This window comes from Epinephelus moara, chromosome 5 (genome assembly GCF_006386435.1).
Source record: "Epinephelus moara isolate mb chromosome 5, YSFRI_EMoa_1.0, whole genome shotgun sequence".
Taxonomy (NCBI): Eukaryota; Metazoa; Chordata; class Actinopteri; order Perciformes; family Serranidae; genus Epinephelus; species Epinephelus moara.
In genome coordinates this window covers 23,266,903-23,287,816 of record NC_065510.1, presented here as the reverse complement: position 1 = coordinate 23,287,816, position 20,914 = coordinate 23,266,903, and the positions used below count along the sequence as shown (strand labels likewise).

Sequence of the window (20,914 nt, the reverse complement as noted above, 5' to 3'; positions counted from 1 at the left end):
TGTGCTGTCATCCCATCACGCTATAAATCAGATCAATTGTCTACAAAATAAAAACCTGACGAATTTCTTTACAATCCATTATACAGATCTTGTTATCAGTCACTTCATATAGTGAGGAATATCGTATCTTACCACGTCTTAGGCTTGCGTGTGTTTCTCCCTGTCTATCCACATTTGTAGTCCGGCTTTCAAGATGCAAATATCTCCATATTGTCCAGTTAACACTCGTCAAACTTTGTATGACAAGACCACCACACTTCACCTTTGCGCACCCAGACAACTGCAGCCTAATTATGCATGCATGACAGGGCCGTAGTCACCATATACATTGATATAAAAATTAATACAAAATACAGGCACATAGAAGGACATGTAATGATGGCAAATCTGGATTGCCCACATTGTCCTGAAAAAAAACAAAACAAGATATAGCATGTGTATGTAGCCTTTATAATGACTGTGATATAAGTAAAGGCAGTAAAAATACTCCAGAAAAGGCCTAGAGCCCATAGGGTTAACTTGTAATCACATTGATTTCATTCACAGCGAAGCTCAGCCAGCTCCGATTCACCATGCGGAAAAAAAGGATGCAAGGACCGATGAGTGACAGCGGTCCAGGATACACTGCAAAAACAAGGCGATAGATGCTCACCGATGGACTGACATTGACTAATGCTGGCTAATTTAAGCCAAAACATGACGTTTTCCTAAACACAATCAAGTGGTTTTGTGCCTAACCTAAACCACATGTTAACCACAGCCCTGTTGAAATGTAAGGTTTTGACATTTGCTACATAATAACATGCAAATGTAATGTATCCATGGTTTTCGTAAAAATACCATGCCAACATTTTTTTTCTGGTGATTGGGTTGGGATACTTACCTTTTTGGGTCACTAAAAATTCTGTAAATGAAGCAATCCGAGAAGGAAAATCACATGAGATATTACTTTATTTTCAGAGGTCACTGTTTAAGACAACCATGTATGGAAACTGGGACATAAAACAGTTTTGACATTAAGAAAAACCAACAATATATGTATAACAAAACAGTTTAAAGAATTAAGCATGTTATGATGATTCATGTCTCTTCAAAGTGATCGGTGGTTGTGTGTGTTTGTGGAAATACTGAGATACGATCTCAGTATTTCTAAAATCCTGGCTGCGGCCCTGACGTTAACACACACACCACTCTGGTTTGTGCATTTTAATGTTTAGTTTCACTGACAAAACGATGAAAACAGCATGTAGAAGGATAACTCCGATGAGAAACTCAAGCCAAGAGCTCAGATTTTTTTGAGGAGTCAACTTCAAGGAGCAATTTCCATAAAAGCACACACACCGCTACAGAGAGTATTTAGTAACAAAGTGAGGATATTTACAGCTGTCCTTTGTGTCCAGGGTCTGCTTTTCAGTCTTCATTGACCAGATGCCAGTCTCAATTCCACACGTCTCAGGATCACATGTTTGGTGCTTAGTGATATCTCAGGGTTTCAGACTCTCCCTGGAGGATCCAGATACAGGGCATGAAAATGACCATGAGCCAAAGCTAACCATGGCTGGCACTGCAGGGCTAACTTGAGAAGCAGCAGCAGCAGCAGAAGCAGCAGCAGCAGCAGCAGCAGCAGCACTCTAATCCACGATAACTTGCTTTTTTTTTTGCCTATGAATAAATGAAGCTCAACATTCTGGAAAGAATTAGGTCTAGGTTTTCAACCAGCATGATTCTGACACACCATGCAAATTTGGATTTGGAGTCCCTCCCATTTTTTCTCCCCCAAAACTTTATTGATGAAAATACAATAACACAATTACATTTTATTATAACAAGAACATTTAGGAAAGTGAATGAAAGGTACAGTCAAAGCTTATGTGGCACTGCCATGCAAACTGCAAAACTTTTGTAGGTGCTCTTTTTGTTTTTATGTACATTTAAAGAAGAGTAAAATGTGAAGCCTTGAAGGAAGATTGCAAATATGGGTGTCATTTTGTACATAAACAACATCCACAAGTGACGTTTCAAGGTGCTGAATGCTCCTCTTCAGACTGCCTGAGGAGGAACTTTGATAGTTTTAATGTCATTTTAGAAAAACAACATTTGTAAATAATTTGCAAATGTGTGTAAAGCAATTTTAAACATCTTGTCTCATGTAATGAAAAGCTGCATTAGGTATAAAGATTATGTATTATCTTGTGACTTCTCTTTAGATGAACAACTTGTGAAAGCATCAAAGTATCATCAGCAGTACTGATGTGGAGGTTGTACAAAATTTTAGATTAGGTTTCTTTATAAATAGGCCCCCTCATGATATCAGTCTTGCATCTTAAAGTTAAAGTCCCACTGATTGTCACACACCTGAGCGTGTGAAATTTGTTCTCCGCATTTGACCCATCCCCTGAGGGAGCGGTGAGCAGCAGCGGTGCCGCGCTCGGGAATCATTTGGTGATCTAACCCCCCAATTCTAACCCCTGATGCTGAGTGCCAAGCAGGGAGGCAATGGGTCCCATTTTTATAGTCTTTAGTATGACCCGGCCAGGGATCGAACCCACGACCTCCCAGTCTCAGGGCGGCTTATTTGTTTAATGATAATGAGCACATATATGCTTACAATAAATTCATGCTGACTTGTCTACCAATGGAGAATTTGCATCTGTTTACAAAACTATTGCATGGTCTGTCTTATTTAATGGAAAGAAATATTGTCTTTAAAGTCATTAAAAATTTAAACCACAACCAAATTAGAATCAGTGGTCTAGATAACACTTATTAAAATGCAATAATTAGCATATTCAAAAATACATTTCACAGACAAATAGAGATCACTTCAAATCCTCTAGGAAATTATTTTGGAATCAATTAATTGAAGATAATAAATGGAATAAAAATGGGTCATTACCATATAAATTCTGCATATCCAATAAGGATTGAGAAACACACAAATAACCCTGCAGAACATGTTATCCCCAATTAATTCCGTGCTTCACTGATAATAATGTTAATTGTAGCCTCATTAATTAGAATCACTGACTAATATCAAGTTGAGGACCTTAACATAACATAGTACAAGTAAAAATAGAGAGTAAAATATAACAATTAAATATAGTAAGGAATATGTATCTTACATACACAACCAGATTATGAATAAATAAAATTAAATATTAATAAAATTAAATACATGACATAAAATCTACTTTTATATTATTAGAACATTGTATTGTTAGTAGTATATTATATATAATATGTATGAATATACGTAATTTGGGTATTTTTAAATATATTTAAAAAAGCCCTTTTTTTTTTTACACTTTTTAATTTAAATTAAAAAACAAATTTTTTTTTAGCTATATTTTTTCATAGTTTTTGCTGCAGTTTTCTTCCATCCTTTCTACGTCTCTTGATTTTTGCAGGACCTGCTTTTATATTTTAATGTGTGTATTTCAGTTATTCTGTGCCACTATCAATCATGGGCGTACAGTATCTGTATAAGTGACAGGTGTGTGGAGTGTATATGTTTTTATTTTGTTTTTATTTCAGATAATTTGTACTTTTGTACTGTTGTATTCTTTGTTAGTCCTCAATATTTTTCCCTTTCTCTCTAGCTTCTGACTCTTGAGCTGCTGTAACGTGTAAATTTAATTAAAAATGATCCTTTTTTATGTATTTTTATTGTTAATTAAGTTTTTTGTCAATATGTTAATGTAATGCACCAGTTCCTTGTCGTGAAATATGAATAAATAAAAACCAGATTCTGATTGTGATTATTTTCTCACGTGGATGTCATCCAGGGAGTATATTATTACGTCATATTCGGGCGCCCACTAGCAAACAAAAACGTCCCATCATCATGTCGCGACAGCCATTCTCTCCAGTCGGTGGAGAGTCAGGAGACGAACAAACCTGGCGGCTGTTGAGGAGCCTGTGAACGGCAAATCACTCACAACTGACACGCTATTTGGTCTCACTGGATGTGTTTTCCCTCCTGTGATGGTCGGACGCCATCGCATGTCGCCCAGTCAAACAACAGAGCCAAAGGGGCGACCAAAAAACACTCCATTTGTCAATTTGACAGAGCAGCTAACGTTAGCGGTGTTTTACTAGCCAGCTAACATTACACGAACACGGCTTGTAGAGGCTAGTTAGCTCCCCCAGCTAATGTGCTAGCCTCTGTTAGTTACAAACACTTGACTTGCTGCTGGTGGAGGAGCCGAGGAGCGAAGAAGGAGCGTTTTAACCTCACCGGAGCCTGTGCCGTTAGCTTCACCAAGCTCCAAAGGATATATCTCGGTTTGGATACACGACCAAGAGGAATCACTGGAGAGGCCTGCTGTCTTTGTTCACCTCCACATTTCTGAGGTAAACACAGTATAAAATCACAAAGTGCAAGATCATAACTGGGGGATATTGTAGCGATGGACCAGTGGAAGTGGGCCTAGCATTAGCCAGCTAACGAGTAGCTCCTTCGCTAGCTGAGTTAGCATTGCTAACGCTAGTCAGCTTAACGCACTTCTGTTGATGTGGAGCTTGTTGGCGATTTGAAAGAAGTTGTCGGTGTCAGGTTCAGCTCTCAGTGGCCGATCGTGCTCTGTCGTAATGTTTGCATCGTTTGTTAAAACAATCTGACCGAGTTTGGGAAGTGTAGTGGCTCACTTCGCTGCTAAAAGTTTGGCTTTAAAACAAGCTGCACAAACTTGAGTCAAACGCTGCACTGAGAGAGAAGTTCAGTCCGCATGCAACACGTTCATTATGTGATAATAATAATAATAATAATAATAATAATAATAATAATAATAAACGTTATTTATATAGCACATTACATGGGCTGTAGCTTAAAGTGCTAAACAATAAAGTGACTAAACAACAGAATAGAAACAGGCAAGTGCAAATTCTGCAGGATTAAACCAAATAATCACATGAATAACAAACAGAAGAGGCAGCAGTTAGCAACAACAGATATGCTAAGAATAAAACGTGAGAAATAAAGTTAAATAAAGGCATAATAAAATAAAACAAAACAAAGAGTTTGAGTTAGTTAAAGGCAGTGCTTTGTAATGCATTTTCAGTTGTTAAAAAATGCTCACAGAGCTTTCATCTTCTGCAGCCTTAGTCAATAGTGTTGTTGCCTTTTTTCTGACTTGTGTGATAGTTTGATGAACAAAAAGCTTTGTTGTAGTGTTCAAAATATGAAGGTGCAATTTAGGAGCTACATGATCGGGCTTTCTCTTGATTTGATGGAGGCGTTAAGTCCCAAATGCTTGCAGACCCCATGCAAAGTTAACCTGTGCCACAGTTATGTAACATTGGCTAAATCCAGATGTTCTGGGGGGGCACAATGACAACAGTTTGTAGGTTGTTTAGAGTTTGGAGAACACACTGGATTGCTCTGATGTAACAATGCACAGGAGCTATTGTACTTTTACAGAAGGCAGTTTCTTAAGTAATGGTGGCTTTGCTGATTGTTAGACAAGCTAAACACTGTCCCATGTCTCTAATCCAGTAATCCAGTCATCAATAACAGCTCTCAAATAAATCCAATCTCCTTGAGGGTTAGTAAGCAGTTTTTATTGAAACTGTGTGAGAGATTGAGCTCTTGCATTGAAGTGTTTCTAATTTGATGTTTAATGGTAAAAGTAAGTGTAGTACGTGGTCATAATGTATTAGAAACACTTTTAATTCTGTCTGAAGTCTCATCTTGGTTTTGATGTTATTTGGGATTGTTACCTGGGTACTTGTGTCACTGTATACAGGATTTTGTTTATCAAGTTCTAGATTATTAAAGTTTCTGATTATCTGCTGCAGTACAGCCTTGTCTTCTTGATATCCAGCAGATCTGTCATGTCTGTACTGACCGAGCTTCCTCAGTTGTTGAGGATGAACCCAGCTTGGTTTCTCGCTGCTTTAACCACTCTGGTCTCCATATACTATTTTGTAAAGGAAGACCAAATTACAACAGATTTTGTCCTCTGCATTATTTACTTCATCAAGTAGACCATCATTATGCAATTTTTGTTTTATTTTTTTTGTTTGTTGACTAATTTTAGTCAAGGATGCTCCTGCACGGTCTCTCAGCTGCCAGATTTCTATGAGAGTACTCCAGCTGGCAAATTCAGGTTTTTCAGAACTGGGATAAGGTTTCTGATACCAAGATATGATTTTTACACGTGCTTCACATAACCAGGATAGTGCTACAGCACATTCACTTTCAACCTGAGTTTAACCTCTTCACTTCATGTCTTCAGTAGTGAAATCAGTGGGCGTGTGTTCACACAAACTCACGTCTGGAACTGTTCATTATGTATTACTGTTATGCATCAGAATTGCACAGAATTACATTACATAAGTAGTACAGAAAGTTTTGGTTTCACTTCTCTCCACACCCTGATTCTCTGTTGTCTGATTATATAGTGTCTTTCTTGTGTGCAGTTTCTAGTCTGGAAGTTCAATTTAAACTTCAACTTCAACTAACACTGAAATAAATTACAATCCCTAATGGAAAAGACAGTTCACTGAACAGGTGTCCAAAGCATGTTAAACCAAGGTCAAGAGGAGGGGTGTGAGGCAGGTCAAATAACACACGTTGACACAGCAGGCACAGGTTTAACCTTCTTCACTGTGTCTGTTTCAAGATTACTTTGTCTCCAGGGAAATTCGCCTTGGACATAAAGACCACCACATAAACAGACACAGTGCAGAAACACAAGTAAAGCATAGCACAGACACGTGCAAAAATAAAGTGCATGTGTGCAACATAGCTCCTCATTTTACACCACTTTTATGTCCTGGCTTTAGAAGATTCACTGATAGAGGGCAGCCCAATCACCAGAAAAAATGTTTGCGTCATTTGTTTCTGCAAACCACAGATGCGTCACATTAGCACGTTATTTTGGAGCGCATATGTTGAGACTTTACGTTTCAGCAGTGTTTTCGGTAACGCATGGTTATGGTTACGCACGAAAACCACTTGGTTATGGTTATGTAAAGGTAATATTTTGGCCTTACATACCTGGTTTTGGGTGCACAGTCCCGGCAGGAAATGCAGTGTCTTGGTAAAAAAATACATCTGCCTTACAACGAAATGCCTGCGCTTAGAGGCTAAAAAAGCATGTGAAAATACAGCCAGCAATGGCTCGCTAAAACACAACCACTTTTGTCTGCAGCTTGGCAGGCTTCTCGTCTAGGTAACATGCTGTCTACAGTCCCCTTCTCCTCCCGATGACAAAATTAGCTTGTATACTATATCACTTAAATTTGATATGATGTGTACGAAACATGAAAATGTAAAGTGTTTGTGGTTTGTAGAAACATGCAATGCCAACATTTTCTTCTGCCGACTGAGCTGTAGAAGGATGGACAGAGTTTTTATATCTTCTCCAGTTTGTAATTGGACTCTATCATCTACCTGATGGGAGCAGTTTGTATTCTGAATACAGGACATGAAAGATGTTGTAGACTAGTGGCTCTTATTTCCTCTCCAGAAGATGACTGCTTCGTCCCCACTGTACCTGCCAGTTGAGTGAATTCTCTTGGCCTCTCAGGTCTGAGCCTGTCCCTCTTGAGATAGCAAGAGTAAGGAACATCTGTCTCTTGGTCACCACAAGTGGTTTTCCATGCGACAGAAACAGCATGGTAAAATGTGTGGGTTACCTTGAAGGTCTGAAAGCTGTAATAAGAAAACAATGAAAGGAAAGAATATATAGATGATGCTTTTTCTGGCGGTTGTCTTTTGTATTTTGGGCAGTATCTTCAAGGACAATGTCAGATGAGAGTCATGTCTTGACACAACATCCTCGAGGTGAGAAATTGAACATTTCTTTTAGGCTATATAACACAGATTACAGAAATGCGAGTGCGAAGATGCTCTTCTTTTTGCTCAAGCTCCGTGTGATGATGCACAGAGCCAATCCACAGAATCCAACTGTTTACACACAGTCAGTCGACTCGTAGAATAGATACTTTACTATTTGCTTTTCAAATCTAAAACTACTCCGAGAAGACTTTTTCCTTCTTAGATAATTTAAAACAACTCTCTGTAAAACCATCATGAGAAGTCAACACCTCTCTGAGACAGTGTCAACAAAAGCTGAACACAGAGAGCTTAAAGACAGGGTTTATTTCAGTGCTGTTGGTTTGCGTTGGGCTTTGAAGCAGTTACTTATTTTAGTGAACATTTTTAGCAACATACTGTCAAGAGGTGCTTTGGAAGGCATTTGTGCAGCAGATGAAGTAGTCTGGACAGCCAGCAACATTTGCAGGTTTCCCACTTAATGCTGGGAATCTGGCTTAATTTGTTGAAGTTTGATATTTTGGCTTTTCGTCAGCTTCAACAACCTACCGTACTTCTGTTACAAACACAACACTACTGACTATTCATCCAAATAAAAAAGAAGTTTGGTCCTAATTTAACAGTTTTGTGATTGCAGAATATCAAATGAATCTATATGTATATAGACTTTGTCTTTGTCTTTGATAATGTGCCATATACTGTGTGCATGCATGTCCTTAGAGGAGATATTAGAAGAGATCCATTGAGGACAACATGTTAGTCACAGTCACCAGAAATAAGTTTCTTTATTTGATTTATCGTCAACAGACAAGAACCACTTTGTTGTCTGGGGTTCAGCTTGTTCAGTTTCACCTTTGGCTTGATAAAGCAGCAATGTATTGAAAGCTCATTCGAAAAAAATAGAAAAATCATATCTGTACCAGTAACTTTGGAATCTATAGTAAGTGTGGGGACTTTTGATTTGATCTCAGATACTAGTATTTTCATATTTTGTGCCCTTGTGGCATGCACACTCTTATTACTGTTCATCCGGTCATGGTCCAGTAATTGATAATTTTGCATCCTAGTGTGATGAATGAAAGAGGCTGTTTATTATCCACAAACCAAGCCGCTGCAGTTTTTTTATTACCCACAACAAGTCAAACTACTCTTTATGTATCCCTCTGAAAGTGCATGAACATAGATTGAACTCTCAGTTCATTGTATGATGTCACGCGGGACATGTGTTCCTCCATCTAACCGTTAAGACGATATAAATAAGTGAGGATTAGAGAAGTACAAAGATAGGCTGGCGATACCGAGACAAGAATGGCATATTTTCAGTTCACGTGGATCAGTGTGATGAAATACTATTTTTCTGGCTGTGATTGTTGCTGCAGGCCCTCGGAGAGTGAGAGATGAGGGGTATCCTAGACTTTGTTTGCAGAAAGCTTCACATTCCCACACTCCTGACTGTTGCCGCGTAACTGACCCCAGGGCCTTCCTAAAACTATTCTCATATGGACAGTGAGATTTCCTGGCTTTGAAGCTCGTATTGACAAAACATGAAGGGGGGGTGTGAGTGAGTTTGGTTATTGAGGATGTCAACAGAGGAGACGTGTTTCAGGTGGCGTACATTCCTGGAGACACGACTGGACTTTTTAGAATTAGAAACAATTAAAAGCACATTTGTAACCTACATGCATAAGTGAAACTAATAATTGCCAATAAACTCTTTGTTCATCAGGCTTATTTTGTGGAGCTGGGTTGATAAGATATTCCCTGTTGGCAACAGCTTATCCCTCTGAATGTTTAAGCTACAATTAAACATAAATAATCTTGGATTTCTGGGGAAACTGCTTTGATACAAAAGTTTCTTTGGATTTGTTGACTATTTCCTCCTGATTTTGCTGCTTTATACCACATCTCTTGTCACTGTTATCTCATCCGGGGATGCTTTATACAGGTCTTTCCTTTTTAAGGCAAATTTTTTGGTTTTCGTCCTTCTTTGACTAAAGAGAGAGAAACGGGAAACATGAGGAAACTTGCATCTAGGACTGCCCTCTCTAATGCTTCGTTCATGTGGAAACAGGGAGACTGTAGACAGCAAACCCTGTATCATTTTAGTGGACGAGAACAGGATGGTAAAATTAGGCGAAGCCATCTGACAATATTGGCAGTGGTAACGGTAGATGGCAGCATGGCAGGCTATAACCTTTTATAAAGCAAGACTTGTCTTAAACCAACTTGTAAGTACAAACTAACTAACGTAAATAGCAATACAGTGACGGAAATGAAAGACAGCTCTATTCTCAGCTCTGCTGCTAAATGTTAGCAAAATTGGCTACAACCTCTTTAGCCGTTGCTCAGTCTGTTTGACTCCATGGTTAATATGAACAGGACTTTGATAACTGAACTATGACCACGACACAGTCTTCTTTTTTCTTTAACTGGGTGGAAATCCGATATCTGGAAAGCCAGATATTCGGCCTAAACTAGCTCGAAAAATTGTGATTGGGATACTTTCAACAGAAGTCTGCAGTCACAGTTGAACGAGGGATGTTGGGATTATATGATTTGTATTTTATAGATTTATTGATTATATACCTCCATGTCACATGTAGCTTGCAAGTGAGGTTCATGCTGTCCCCTGAACTTCCCTCCGTTTTTTGTCAGTCCCTCAACAATTGAGAAGGCATTACAGGTGGTCCAGGGCAAGAACTTCTCCTACTAGTGCGCCCTCTGTTAAGTTGTTGAGAGGAGAGAGGGGAAGGGACTGAGGGCACAAGTCAGGTCCTCTGGTCAAGATGAGTTTGAGGACTTGGGAGATTAATGATTATGATGTCAGAGTTTAAAAAAGCAGTTAGATTTTCAAGTGATGAAGGGATGTTTTAGCTGCAGAGCTTGAGTTTAGAGGGGAGAGTGAAAGTGGGAATTGTTATTTGAGTCAGTCTTGTTAAATGTGCCACTTACTTTTTATCCATTTTAATGAATTCAGACAATCATGGGGTTGCTGAGGATGGATGTGCTGCTCTAGAGGAGAGAGGACAGGGGATAGAAAGAGGATGAGAGAAGAGATAAAAATGTAGATGTGAAGGAATTGGTGGAAAAAGAGAGAAGACCAAGTGGAGGAAGTATAGTGAGTGTGGTGACTTATTTAGAGGAGTTAGTAAACTGGGGAATGGAGAAGGAAACAAAACATGAAGCGAAGCAAAAAGATTAGCGGAGCAGCCTCTATAAAAGTCCAGCCTGCCGTCAGCATTGTGTGTGTGTGTGTGTGTTTGTGTGTGTGTGTGTGTGGGCAGAGGCACTTGAGAGAAAGTGAGATCAAGGAAAGAGGAAATTAAAGGGCTTTTCTGTGGGGAGGTCCAAGTCACCTTGAAGAGAGAGGGATCTCCCATCTCCTGGAGATCTTAAAGAAAAAAAAGTCTCTAAGAAACCCATCAAGTAGTACTTCGGGGCAACAGCAGACAACGACATCAAGGAGGGTGGAAATAAAGGTTAGGCTGCAAGTAGGTCAAATGTTTGGATTTTATAACACACACGTTAGGCCTTTTATCTTCCTTCCCTCCTCCAAAGCAACTCTCTAGCCTCCCAAAACTCCTTATTGCTGCGTCCAGAATCCCTCCTCTGTTCATGCATTCAGTACTCCTTACCTAATAAGCACTCAGGAGTTTACTCAAAAGTGAGCAGTGAATTTAGGTTTTGGAGGCTTGTCATTTTATTTTATCGCTGACAGGTTTAGAGTCACACAACAATTTTTGGATCTAGAAACTCTGAGGCATTGCATTGTGGGCTTGTTAGCAGAAAGTAGCCTAATTGCCATGGACAGTATTATTTTAACTTCCTTGTGTTTTTAACATAAAATTTCACACTCATTTTGGACACTCAAAAGCTTTAAGGGTAAATTATGTACACAATATATTTTATGGGGTTTTAGTTTGGCAACGGCATATGTTTTTGCTCTTGATGCATGTTGGCTAGCTACTTGCTAGCAGTAGGAGCAAACAAGTTGCTAATGGTGTGATGACGGGCTGATTACCTTGCGTACGGATAGCTTACTTTAGTTCAAAAACAGTATCGTGTTGGGGATTTTACAGGAGGTAATGAAGAGAGATGCATGTTAGAGGCAGTTGCTGCAGAAAAGCCTGTGACAGCCTATAAAGATCCATTATTCTTTTTGTTAAATCATGCTTTTTCTGTGGCGTGGTATCAAATATTCTGTGGTCTGGTTCCAGTCGCTGGTCTGGAGTTGACAGTCCCTGATCTCTACATAGCCACATGAATGTGAGGCATGCTTACACTAGCATCCACACTCAGTAGCACCATGCCTTCATCTCACCTGAGTACATTTGAAGCATTGGGAGACATAGGTACTTGCAAGTGTAATATTTAGTAAGATTGGGTAAATACAAGTACTTGAGTACACAGTTTGGGTGTCAGTATTAGATCAACATATAGAGTAGGTGCCGCCCAACCTCCAACAGGTGAACATGACTTTTCTATTTTTTTGTCATTTAAAATGGGTAAAATCTTATCATGAAACACTAGCAGACTACAGCTGCGGGAGTTTGAGCTCTGTGCTTGGAAACATTGGTGAAAGTTTACCTGCAAACACACACAGTGGCAGGGCTAACTGTTTGCATCACATGGCAAACATGCCCTAACGGTCATTAATGGGTTTAACAACAGAGTTGTGCTGTTTTGGTGTTGATGTAAGTTCGATTGCTTGGAGTCGGAAGTTCGTGGTGTCTTTGGTGTCAGCTTGTGCTAACCTGGCAGACGTTGAACTGACCGTGAGCAGAGCGGCTTGGAGATGGTCTTTTGGTGCTTTGTCTAACCTATGTAATGGCAGCAACAGAAAGTTTATAGAGTTTTCCTATGTTAACTTTGGATTTATGGTTTAAAAGGTAATTAAATGATCAATAAATGACATTTAAATTGCACTTGTTGGCCACTTTACATTCCACAGTACTCTAATAATTTAATGAGCGTATTCTTACTTAAAATGCTCATCCCTAGTAGTTGTAGTTGTTATGATATGTAGTCTCAGCTGTAAGGGTATTATATTTTAGCATCATGGGGTTGAATACTGGAGGGAAACTATATTGTTGGTAAATGATGTGGAAGGTTATGTTTTCAGACATTAATCAGATAACGTTCTGTAACACGGAACCTGTCTGATTGAAATTGCACTGAGTTTGTGAGTTATGTTAAGTTGTTGTGTCTGTCAAAGAAAAAGTTGTCAGTGTTGAGATTCATTTCACAGTTTTAATTTACCTGAAACTTTTTATGTATTCACTTCTCATGCCTTGCTGTTATTCAGCACTCTAGTATTGTATACTCTTCTCACGCTTACGAAAAAATGAAGCTCCACATCTTAAAATTTAGTATTTCTTTGTTTGTTTTATTGCATGCTTTCATCATCCAATTCCTGCATCTATACTGCTGTTATCAATCATGTGATGGTATTTTCTGGTTCGTGCTTCCTTAATATGCTTTCCTAATGAGTTTTCAGGGTTAACTGGAGATTTACAGGCAACTACAGCCGAGCGTGGGTGTGTTCTGCAGTTGTGAATGGCCCTCTGCTCTGTATCTGTGAGGCACAAGGAGCACGTTAATAATTCAGTGCTGTGCCATGTAGCTCTGAGTTGGTTAATGAACACAGAGAGGAATCTCCCAGGCATATTGCTTTGATGTGGGCTATACTGTGAACGCTGTGTGACATAGTGGGGGACGAGAGGAAGTCGCAGATTGGGACATAACAAGTCAATAGTGGATATATTATAGTTCAAAATTATGCTGTGGCAGACAGATTTTAAACTAACTGAATACAGATAGGAGAATGGAGCAGAGTCTTCATCCTGTCCTAGGAGAGACACCTGCTTTATTTCTTGGTGCTGAACAAGCACATTTTTAACAGTGCCAGTGTCCTTTCACTCATCATATCTACAGGAACACAGTGTTAGCACAAAGAGCAGACCTTCCAGCTGTAGTTTTTTGACAAATTTCTCTCCGAATAGAGTCCACATTTGTGGATTTGAATCAGTAGATTCACATGTTTGAATCATCAATTAATCTGTACACCCCCACAGTTTTAAGACTGAAGCGGTAACCAGTTCTTAAAATGATCAGTAGTGATAGACAATATTGGTGTAAATTACAAGTTTCATCACAGTACAATACTATATAGCTTCTTTGGACAACAATACAATATTTGCTGATATTATGGGATTTTGTTTTGATTCAAATCAAGGTCCTGTGATAGGGTTGTAATGGTATGAGATTTTCACAGTACGATAACCATCTCAGAAAATATTGTGGTTTCACGGTATCACAGCATTATAGAAATTATATCATCAATTACCCTTAAAGGACTGAAAATGGAAGTGTTATTGTTGGTTGGACAAATGTTTTATTACTATAATTGAAACATTTTGTTAGTGGAAGTATCCTTTTTGAAGATAACAAATAAAGGGAAGATTCTCTGTCCAGTTGCATATTTCTTTTTCGTCAACTTTTATATCATGTTATACCTTAAAACCGGTATATCTCTGCAGCCCGATCCTGCGATCAATATGAGATGATATCAGTTAATATCCTGTCTTTTCTTTAGCTGCTTGCCATGCTCTGCCTGGCACTAGGCTGCTAGAACTGTTTTAATGTTTAGGAGGGAGGTGTGCTTGGACAGAAATGGTACCTTGAAAATTTCACAATAAAGGTGGCATATTTTAAAGAGGACAATATGTGTTGATGTTATTACTTTAAATTGATAATATTTGATTGTTGATTATTGAATTGGTACATCGACCCAGATTAATGTATTGATCTCCTAATGAGCAATATGAAAAATATATTATTGTATGTAAAGGCACGTATGTATCATCTGTGGTAACAGTAATTTTCTGAAAATTCAATTGAGGATCAGTTTTCAAATAAATGAATTAGGCCTAAACATTTCATCAAGTCAGCCTCCTCACTTAAAACCTACAGTAACTGGTGTTTTTGGCCGCATAAAAGCAGCAGTTTGTGAACACAGCATGAACGTGTTATTAACTTTTAATTTGATACAGCTAAATTATTATCAAATAGTTCTTTATTTACACATTTGGCAGTTAGGGTGCGACATTATCATTTGTTTGGTTTGCTGTTTATGGTGATGAATATAAATCCAATATTCACTCTGTTTTAGCTCTGTTTTTGGTCTCTACCAACTCCTGAGAGGAATTTTTGGCTCTTTAGCTGCTAAATGCTCAACCATGTTCACCAGCTTGTTGCTAAAAGTATCTGTCTGCTTCTTGATTTTCTGCCTTCTCGGGTAAAAAACAAGGTTATGAGTGATGAGAGTGAACCAAAAGGGTTAACTTCACTTTCGGAAAGCTAAACAGTGATCTGAAACTCAATATAAAGCTCAGTCGGAGGCGCTGCAGACTCTTTTCTGTAGGTTTATCTTTACAAGTGTCCTCATTCACATTGTTGTCATTTGATATAGTATTACAAAATATTTAATATAGCTCCTGTAAATTCAAGATTACCTCAAGCATTTTTACTCATTGATTGATTATTTAGTCAATAATCTAATACAGACAACTATAGATAGAGTTATAATGGAATAATGACATCACTGATGGTTGGTTAATTTCTATTGTCTCATGATATATTTTTCATATCACCCAATAGGCTACTAATCGAAAGTTTAATTAATATTGCTATAGTCATTAGTATGAAGCCCTTAATGCATTCATACTGACAGCAAACATGGGTTTATATCATGTCACAGTGTTGGTGTGAAAGCGATATGAGTAGCTCCACAGCACACAGATGCATCTCCTGCCTTGGTGTGATTCGCTATCAGAGGCTCTGGGGCTTTCAGCTCAGACCTTTTCCATCTTGCCTTAATACAACTGCATCTCTTCACTGCCACCCACAACTCATTCCCTCTCAAATGCCCACCAGTCCTTCTCTGAGACTGCAGCAGAGGTGCAGGATGAAAACCATTTGAAAGGAGGCCTCTCCCAGCAGAGGTCCTGTTGGCATGGAAACGCCTGTCTTTGTGAATGGAGGCTTCTTTTACACGCCTGGTCAGAGGTTTCCCACTGTCTCATGGTCCAAGAGGACCCTGTCAGGCTGCTTACAAGCAATAGTTTACATTTACAAGTTCACCAAAACCTGAGTTTGTATTGGTTTTATGGTACTTTATGGTTACGTTCTTTGTTTTCTAAAGATTCTTAACTGTTGATTGTTTGTGTGATTGTGTTCCTGCAGGTTGTATGTTTTAGTTTCCCCATTTGAGGAACACTAGAGTGCTCTCATTCATCTGCTGCTCACACTAAATATATAGGGGGAACGTGGACCTGAAGTTTAAAGAAACCGGACATTGAAAAGATTGCTGAATCAAGCAGGGAGTCCTTTTTGTTTCTTTTGTATGTGTTCAACACAATCAGCCAAAACTCTCAGGATTTCTCTGAACTGGTTCCATGGCCTACAAATCAGTTTTCAGGCGGAAGAATATATGCTTGTTTGGTACAGACCCCAGCAAAAATCACAACATCTCTAAAATCGCAACTCACAGTGCAATCGCAATATCTGTCAAAATAATTGATTTTTTTGTTTTGCATATCGGCAGCCCTAGCATCTTGTTCATGGACTCTTCAGTTCATACAATTAATGCTGTTTCTTTTTAGTCATACAGTTTGGTAGATATGTCTGTAGGTAACAACTTACTGGAGGAAGAAATAGAAATGTTGACCAAATAAGATTTACATTTGCTTTAAAAGTAGAGTAAAATATAATTGGAAAAAGTATCTTAAAACATTTATTGCCGTCTTATAAACAATTGCGCTTTGCTTTTACAATCATAATAATCACTTATCTAATCATAATCACTTCCAAATATTGTAGTGTCCCTACCTGCCACTACAGAGTCAAATGTTGAATAGCTACAAATTAGTAATTAGCAGACATTTCAACAGTCCAATAGAGGTCAGGAAGAACAAACCCACTAATGATAGAGGTGAGTCAATGGTGAGACAAAGAAAAGAGTGTATTGTTAGTTTTCTATGCAGTCAGCCACGTCATTTTTCTAAATTAGACCGTGACAAGACGCCTTGAAGGAAAACCACCAAGTGTGTATACTCTGTGGAGCAGGACAGAGAACCACTGACCTGATTATTCATTTCCAAATTCAGTTTAATCAACTAAAAAGCCAAGGTCACTGCAGCATCCTGTCCTTGTCTTTTCTCCGCCACGCAGGTGTCTGCAGCTGGCTCACTCCTCATCGTCTGCCCTTCATACTATTTCCAAATTGTGATAAAAAGTGTGGTTGCACTGTTTGGGGTAAATAATAATTTCTCCCATAAATGTGCACCGTATGGTAGAATTTTGGCCATCCAGCTTTAAAATTGCCAAAACCAACCTAACCATTTAAGGCAATTAAATCTAAAACATTGTATTTAGGCTGTTTGTGGATTCAGTACAATTTTATGACTTTTGCACTGTGCAGTTTGCCAACACAGAAGTCGTCTCAGTTTGAAGCTATGTAGATCACAGTTCTCTGGCCCACATTCCCTTTTCTTCTGGATGAATTATTTACTGTTTATCAAAATTAAAGTAGGTTGGGTCACGCTTACTGTAGCTCTAAAATGCATCTGATTTGATCCCATGTTGACAGCTTTAAGTAGGCGTGAATGCACCCAAAATGCTTGAATAGCATGCTCAATAAGAAGGCAGTTTTAATACCTGCATTTAAGTTTATTTTCAGTCTTAATTCCCTTAACTGCATTTTATCCGGTTACTCTTTAGATCAAAGTTAAATAACAGGTTATTTGGGTGTCGCAAAGAAGTAAAGGCACCATAGGAATGTGTTGCATTGTCATGGTAGGATATCCTCCCTCAAACTTGACCTGGGTGGCTTTCCGTTGGGGATGCAGGCAGCTGGCAGCTCAGTTAAAGTGCCTTTAAGTCTATTAGAGAGGATAATCCTTGAGGGAGAGTTGCAGTGAACAGAAGGAGCAGGCAAAACAGTCTGTCAATTCACTTTCCTCACTTTTACCATCTGATTGTACATCCCCTCCCGATGCAGCCTATCGCTCTCCAACACATGGCCACCATATGCTTTCCTCATTACTCCCTAAAACGAAAGACGGCCTCCCTAAACAAGACGTAGAACACGAAGGAAAAGCAGTGACGTGACCTTAAAGTTTTATCTCTCCTCCTAACAAAGTTGCCGTAAACGATCTCTGAGGTACATTTTTTTGACATTACAAGATGAAAATGAACAGGCATGTTTTGTTTATGTCTCTGCTGTTGCTGTGTCTTTTGTAACCCACAGTTGTTTTCTCACCTTTTATTGCTTTCTCTACATTCTCTCTAGCCTCCCACCTTCCACCCTCGGTGCCCCTGGCTCGGTCGGTGGCTCAGCATCACTTCAAAGGGGAAGGTCTGTGGTGCTGCAGATAACAACGCTGTACCCCCAAGCACAGGCAAGCTTTTCCAGAGCCTCTACGCAGTCCCTCGACTGACAAGGTTCGGCCCCTTCTGTGTCTTGTAGGAAACTGTTTCAGTTACTCTTGTTTCTTTGCTGCTGTTTCTAGTGTTTTTTTCCCTATAGTAGCTTTTTGGCTGTTGTTCTGTGAGCCTCGGGCTGAAATATACGCTTGAATTGCATTGTTGCCAACAGCATTTGTGTGTACACATGGAACTTGAAAAGATGAAAGGTTGAAGCAACTTGTTGGTATTTTGTTAGTAGGAGTATTATGGCCTTTAACAGGTGGAGTCTTATTTTTTATGTCTTTCCTGTGAAAATTACAATTATACAGACATGTTTGACTGACTAAACTCACTGATCTGATACAGATTATGAACTGACACCTTAATACCTCTACATCAGAGATCCTGTAGAAGCTAGGGCTGGCCCCGACTCATAATTATGTCAGTCAAATGCATTTTCACTATTCAATACGAATATTTGCAGGGTGTCTGCAGGTCCTTAAAAAAGTCTTTAAAATGCCTTAAATTCAATGTTACAACAATAAGGCTTTAAAAGTCATTAAATAGTTTTAAATTTGAATTTGTGAGGTCTTAACTACTACAAATATTTTATCTAATTTAATTTCTACATCTTTTAATTTCTTATTATGTATGTAAAGGTCCACTTTTCTAATGTTAGAAATCTTTAAAAAAACAAAACTATAATACTGTTATTTTCTTCATACTTGCAGTTACCTGTTGGCAAAATATAGATCAACTTAATTCACTCTAATAACCATATTCTTACAACACCTACCTCTGCACAAGACCACATATATACTACCTACCTGCAATGCCTAAATATGTAACATATGATTTTGCCAAAAATCGGTCTAAATTTGGTTAAAAGGTGTCTTGAAAGGGTCTGAAAAGGCATTAAATTAACTGTTTGATACCCGTAGACACCCTGATTTGACTGTTGGTTCCTTTTTTTCCATAAAGAGGTTGAGAGTTTGAACAGGGTTCGGCAGGACGTTCAGCGTGACAGCATTGTTCATGTGATATAGCAAATAAGCCAAGTTAGCCCTCCGAGCCAAGGTGTGCTAACCAGGCTATCAACGTGCAGCAGCAACATTTTTTTTGCTGACACTGGATGTCAAACAAAAGCCAGAGACCATCTTGTATTAAGTTTCCGTGAGCTGTTAAGTCACCACTTACAAGCAGGAGGCAGAAGATAACGTTATCTTGGAGCTGACACGGCAAAGCCTCTCTTCCACCAGGCAGCTGCCTCCATCTCACTCAGACTCACCCTGGATCTGGGTCTGCAGCTGCCTGCACTGGAGAACAGCATGAAAGAGAGGAGCACTCACGCTACAGCTAAATCTGGGGACCAAAACATCCCTAAAGGTACACTGCATGCTTAATGAAAAACAAACAATAATAACAAACAAAACTATTGCGCGACTTGAAAAATCCCAGTCGACTGAGGGGGCTCCGACTTTTGGTCCGAATCTCCAACTTTCAGGCGGCAGCCCTAGAAGAAGCCCAACAGTGCTTTTCTAATGTATTGAAATATTCCCATTACATTAAAAAAATGCATTTTACTACTTGGTGTACTTCACAGCGATTAATTACATCTTGTTTCACCCTGTGCGTGCCTCTGTGAATGATCACATGGCAATTATAAAGATCAAATATCCCTGTTTGCTTACACAGTAATTCAGTTTGATTCATGACCTTGTGGTTGGCAGATTGATTAAAGAGCAATTACTTTTTTCTCTTTGATTTTGTAAAATCATAATTTGACTCACATTTGGCCCAAGCTGTATAAACAAAATGTAATAATGAATGTCACGCTACTCAGATAACTTGCTTAAAAGTGACAGGAATTATATTTCAATCATTTTACTCACAACAGTGCTGTTATATAAATGGTAATGTTCCTTTCTGGCCAGTTTTGATCTGTGGATTTGAGCATCCCATAAATGTTATGGAGAATAGATGGCCGCTCGATAGAGTACCAAAGTATTTTGGTAATGTTCAAAGTCATGGCATCTGTTGGCTTATCAGTGTTTCCATGGCAGCAGCACGTTGCTGCTCAGGTTCCTCATGATTCCTCTGGGATGAAACACCTCTTAATCTGCTCTCTAAGAACATTTTTGTCCGCCTGTGGATTTCTGTGTCACTGACTGTCTCTAGTGAAAAAAGACCATTATACAAGCACGTCTTCCTTGTAATTCAAAGCCAGATAAATCTCGCCAAATGTACCATCAATATTTAATATAAACGACTGATGTCATGCAGAGAAAATACAAATTGTGAAAGAAAGCACCTAAAGATGAGTGAGGCCTCTGATAATAAGCTTCACTAGACTGTTGGACTACTTGTTAGCATAACAGGAAAAAGAAAAGATTGTATCACACCCTGAATAAAAGATCACTCACCTGTTAAGACATTGAAGTTAGGTACATCTTCGTTAGGTTTATTCTGTGGCATTATGCTGGTGTATGTCCCTCTCAGTATCATGCAAGTTATTTATTCATCCGTTAAAATGTAGGATATAAAAAAAATATGAACAATACATTTTTTAGACCTGCTATTTAATGATTAGATGTGATTTTTATACCCTCATTTCTAGACGTTATGACTCATTATTTGTAGGCATTGCAAACCAGTTTACAGTTAAAT

The 20,914-nt window shown here is 38.8% G+C and overlaps 1 protein-coding gene and 1 long non-coding RNA gene across 4 annotated transcripts in view; one reads left to right on the top strand and one right to left on the bottom strand.

Moving 5' to 3' along the window:
- Positions 1-1,139: 1,139 nt before the first annotated feature.
- Positions 1,140-18,204, bottom strand: LOC126390419 (uncharacterized). 2 transcript variants are annotated; one of them, XR_007569966.1, is made up of 4 exons: positions 18,102-18,158; positions 10,733-10,792; positions 7,500-7,657; positions 1,140-1,503 (listed from the first exon to the last, which is right to left on the bottom strand). It is a non-coding gene; the product is annotated as an uncharacterized LOC126390419 (long non-coding RNA). The 2 variants fall into 2 exon arrangements; XR_007569967.1 differs by lacking the exon at positions 10,733-10,792 and having other exon boundaries at positions 18,102-18,204.
- fbxw7 (F-box and WD repeat domain containing 7) overlaps positions 3,865-20,914 on the top strand; it is a 163,648-nt gene continuing 146,598 nt past the window's right edge. The window contains exon 1 of one of the 2 annotated variants that reach the window (XM_050044715.1): positions 3,865-4,353. The gene's annotated coding sequence lies outside the window, so the exon portion shown is untranslated. Of the gene's footprint in view, positions 4,354-18,143; positions 18,284-20,914 lie in introns of those variants that run through there. The other variant, XM_050044714.1, reaches the window with a different exon arrangement.